The sequence below is a fragment of the Pantherophis guttatus genome, chromosome 2, assembly GCF_059756535.1.
Source record: "Pantherophis guttatus breed Tessera chromosome 2, ASM5975653v1, whole genome shotgun sequence".
In the NCBI taxonomy this organism is placed as follows: Eukaryota; Metazoa; Chordata; class Lepidosauria; order Squamata; family Colubridae; genus Pantherophis; species Pantherophis guttatus.
In genome coordinates, this window is record NC_142064.1 from 276,165,321 (window position 1) to 276,170,704 (window position 5,384).

Here is a 5,384-nt window from a genome sequence, read left to right on the forward strand (position 1 = left end):
GACTGGCCCCGCCTCCATCTATTCTCTGCCTCCCAAGTCCCAGCTGATTGGGAAGAAATGGGGATTTTGCAGTAACCTTCCCCTGGAGTGAGGTGGGAATGGAGATTTTACAGTATCCTTCCCCTGGAATGGGGTGGGAATGGACATTGTACAGTATCCTTCCCCTGCCACGCCCACCAAGCCATGCCACACCCACAGAACCTGTAGTAAAAAATTTTGAAACCCACCACTGGAGCGTACATCTTACTAGGCACCAGAAAATCGAAATGGGAAAGAAACACTATTTGCCTAGAGCAGTTTAACAATTTAAGAAGTGTGGATTTCAGCTCCCAGAATTTTCCAGCCAACATGCTGGCTGGGGCATTCTGGACACTGGAAGTCCACAGTTCTTGAAGTGGTTGAGAAACAGTGGCCTAAAGTCTACGGAAGTTCTCAGTGATCCAGATCATGGTTGTCCCAAAGGTGCTTTTTTTTTCCTGAGGCAACTGGACTTTCTGCTTTTTTTCCTTTGAAGACATTTGGCTTCTCATCTTGAGAAGCTTCTTCAGCTCTGAGCTGAAGTTTTTTGGATGAGAAGCGAAATGTCTTCAAAGGAAAAAAAAGAAAATCCAGTTGCCTCTGGAAAAAAAAACACCTTTGGGACAGTGGCCTAAAGTATGGATGGAGTTTCAGTTCCATCACAAGCCTTGTGTCCCCATCAGAAGCTTCGCACCAGGGAGAAACCATACAACTGCTTCAGGGGTGGGTTCTAAAATTGTTTTCTACCGGTTCTGTGGGCGTGGCTTATTTTGTGGGCGTGGCTTGATGGTCATGTGACAATTCTTTAGGATTTAGCAGAGGTACTGGTCTACCAGGCTTTTAACTGCTTGCAGAGCTGTACCGGTCTACCCATTTGTTTTTGGAGGCACCAGTCTACCCATTTGTTTTTGGAGGCACCGGTCTACTCATTTGTTTTTGGAGGCACTGGTCTACCCATTTGTTTTTGGAGGCACTGGTCTACTCATTTGTTTTTGGAGGCACTGGTCTACCCATTTGTTTTTGGAGGCACCGGTCTACTCATTTGTTTTTGGAGGCACCGGTCTACTCATTTGTTTTTGGAGGCACCGGTCTACCCATTTGTTTTTGGAGGCACCGGTCTACTCATTCGTTTTTGGAGGCACCGGTCTACCCATTTGTTTTTGGAGGCACCGGTCTACCACCACACTGCCTTTTAACACTGATCAGCTGTGGGGCGGCCCTTTGAAATCCCGCTGCAAGAGTTTAAACAGTTTTTCCCCTTCTAGCCACAGCTGGGACTCGGGAGGCAGCAATAGATTGGGGGTGGGGCCAAATAAAAGGTAAGAATAACGCAGGGGGGGCTCAGCTCCCAGCTCCCAAACAAAGAGAACCGATTTGGTGACATCATATCGTCACTGTTACTGGCTCGGCCAAACCGGGAGGAACCCACCACTGGGTGGGTTGCCCCCGGTTCGGACCGGTTCGCAAGAACCGGTAGTAAAACCCGCAGGAGGCCCCACCCACCACCCAATGTCATCATCGGCGATCTGCACATGTGCAGAAGCTAGGCACGATCCCGTTGCGAACCAGTAGTAAAGGTAAGTAGAACCCACCCCTGAACTCTCTACATGGGGCTCCCCTTCGGGTGTATCCGGAGGCTGCAGTTGGTCCAGAATGCGGTCGCGCATGGGATTATGGGAGCAACAGGGCGGTCACATATAACACCTCTCCTGCGCGAGCTGCACTGGCTTCCTGTGGTCTTCTGGGTGCGCTTCAAGGTGTTGGTGACCACCTTTAAAGCGCTCCATGGCTTAGGGCCGGGGTATTTGCGAAACTGCCTTCTGCCGCCGATAGCCTCCCACCGACTGGTTCGCTCACACAGAGAGGGCCTCCTCAGGGTGCCGTCGGCCAGACAGTGCCGGCTGGCGACTCCCAGGGGGAGAGCCTTCTCTGTGGCAGCACCTGCCCTCTGGAATGACCTGCCCCCTGAGATACGCACGATACCAGACCTCTGGATTTTTCGTCGGGCCCTGAAAACACACTTATTCCATCCAGCTGGGCTGGCTTGATCCCATCCTCTCAGTTTTTAATTTGAATTCGGTTTTAATTGGTTGTTTTAAACTTGGGCCAAAATTATTTAATTGTTTTTTTAAATGTTTTTTAAATATTATATGCTATGTTTTATCTTGGCTGTACACCGCCCTGAGTCCCGCAGGAGAAGGGCAGTATAGAAATAAAATAAAATAAATAAATAAATAAACTGCTCGGATTGTACCATGAGTTTGTGGGTAAAATCGAGTTACGAGACACCACACTTGGAGAAAACCATGCATGATTTAACTGTGGAATGAGGGAGATTTGACTTTACGTCGGAGAACCCACATGGGCGAGAAGTCTTATAAATGGTCTGAGTGTTACAGTACAGGTTGTCCTCGACTTATGACCTTAACTGAGTCCAACATTTCTGTTGTGAAGCGAGACATTTGTTAAGTGAGTTTTGACCCGTTTTACCACCTTTCTTGCCCTGGTTGTTCAGTGAATCACTGCAATCGATAGGTTAGTAAGCCGGTTATTGAGCGACTCTGGCTTCCTCATGGGTTTCGCTGGTCGGAAGGTCAGAAAAGTTGATTGCCATAACCTAGGGCATAGCAATGGTCATAAGCATGAACTGGTTGCCAAGCGTCTGAATTTTGACCACCTGACCTTGGGGATGCTGCGAAGGTGGTACCTGAAAAATGGTCATAAGTCACTTCTTTCAGTGCCATTGTAACTCTGAATGGTCACTAAATGAATTGTGGTTAAGACGAGGATGACCTGTAATTTGGTCAGGGAATAAACCTGCCCTCACACCATAAAAGAACCACTTCAGAAATCTCCCCAAGAAAATTGCAGGGACTAGGCCAAGTGAGAGTCAAAAAGCACAAACGAAAGGTGCAACGTACACACAGAAACACCCCTCACTCCACCTTTCCTTCAGCAGTATGCAAACACTTAACGACAAGGGGTAAGAAAGTGAGATAGGAGATAGGATTGGTTTTGCAAGGAAAACAATTTTTGAGAGATGTGGGTTTAAATGTTCAGGAGCACAGTGTGTTGTGGTCCACCAGCAACTTGCGGAGCTGGCAGCGGAGTCGGACAGCGATGAGGCTGAGGAAGAACAGGGTCCAGTCCTGGAGGCTGGGGAAGGCCCGGATGAGGGCTCTGCGTCGGAGGCAGAGATGGGGCCAGGGCCATCGGGGAGTGATGTGTGGACTTCAGAGCCTCTAGACACAGTGGTTCTCAACCTGTGGGTAGGGACCCCTTTGGGGGGGTCGAATGACCCTTTCACAGGGGTCGCCTAAGACCATCGGAAAACACATATTTTCACTGGTTTTAGGAATAATTTTATGGTTGGGGGTCACCACAACATGAGGAACTGTATTAAAGGGTCGCAGCATTAGGAAGGTTGAGAACCACTGCTCTAGAGGCTAAGAGTAGAGAGGCAGAGGAACAGGAGGAGCCTGTTCCTAGTGCATGTATGAGAAGAGCTGCCAGAAGGCAGGAGCAGCTAAAGCAAAAAGGATCACTCGGGAGTAGGGCCAAGAGATGATCGGCCCCTCCCATAAGGCTTAAAAGACCAGCAACGGCTTCCCAGTTACCTCCTGGGAAGGGGCTTTGTGGTATCCGAAGCAGAACAACTGGATTCTGGAATAGCTTTGTACCACATAGTATCGACCTCGTTCATTCACAAAAGACTCTTTTTTCTGTATTTTGTATTCAAAATGGACTGCGATAAATATTTGTTTATATACTATAGGTGTCTCTCTCTGTGTGTATTCAAATGTTGCAGGTCCAATTGGCAAAAGAAAGCTCAGGACCATATTGGTTGGAAACATGAGGAAGAGGCCTTCATCCTGCAGTGGGTAGACAATGGCTAAGAATGAGGATGATGATATAAATATATATAAAACCATCATTTTAGCCAGTCTATCCACTACAGGGTGAAGGCCTCTTCCTCACACCATATGTATATCTATCTGTATATATAAAAGCCTGAGTGGCATAGGAGGCTAATGCCTCCTAAGGCAGCATTTAACATCCAGCTGCCTGCAATTACTGCGAGTTCAATTCTCACCAGGCTCAAGGTCGACTCAGCCTTCCATCCTTTCTAAGGTGGGTAAATTGAGGACCCAGTTTGTGGGGGCAATAAGCTGACTTTGTATAAATATACAAAAGTATGAAGGCTATTGCTTAACGCATTGTAAGCCGCCCTGAGTCTCCGGAGAAGGGCGGCATATAAATCAAAATTTTTAAAAAAAAAAAATACCACTCACTCATCACAAAATCTCCAGAACTGTAAAGTCTACAAACTTGAAAATTGGCACGTATGTTCCTCTTGGCTTCTAGGTGATTGCTAAGAAAGGATTTTTCGAAATGACCATCAGATCATTAGTATTTCTTATATTATTATTAACACACTCTGATGCTAAGGAGTTACACATTCTACATAAATTTTCAAGCTTTTCAGTGTCAATGGATCAAGCCCGATCACAAAGTTTCATAGTGAAGCACAAGTATTCAGCTACTAGTATATATATATGTATATACACACATATATTGGGATTGCCCACCGAGCTCAGGACAGCCCCCGACCTTCTTTCCTTCCGTCGCGAGCTGAAGTCGTGGCTCTTTCGTCAACTCAACTGATCCGTTTGGGGGTACACTGTCATAATTTTAAATTGTTTTTAATAGGGTCGCTGATTTTATTTCATTGTGATTTGTATCGCAATTTGTCATTTTGTAAGCCGCCTTGAGTCCCCAGGGAGAAAAGCGGCATATAAATTGCAATAATAAATAAATATATGCACACACGTGTGTATATGTGTGCGTGCACGTATGTACATGTACATATGTATATGGGTACATATTTATTTTGAAAGCGGGCATCAGACTTTCATTTTTTTTAACGTCTGCCAGTGTGCTCACAGAAAAAAAAGTGACAATAAAGGTTATCTTATTTTCAAATTGTAGCCGCTGACAGCCTTCAAACAAAAGCTCAACTTGAAAGGAAGGCGCCTGCAACCCTGAGCTGCAAATTTTCCCCCTTTATTGAATATCTTCCCTTGGTTACTAAATTTATCCCCTCTTTTCTGTCCCCAAAATACAAGGAGTCTCGGCTTAGCCCAACGCTAAACCACAAAAGGGAGTTTGACACTAAGGCCGCTTAGTATGCTGTGCCAGGGCCAATGCCCGCCCGTCTCGTCTGAACGCGGATCGTGTTACTTCTTTTACCCCCCCCCCCAATTCTGATCTGCGCAAGGCAGTTTTTCCCTTCTAGACTCCAGCAGGCCACACCTCTCGCGGTGTTCACCACTCCTCCCCCATAGCCCCGCCCCCTCGTCATTGCG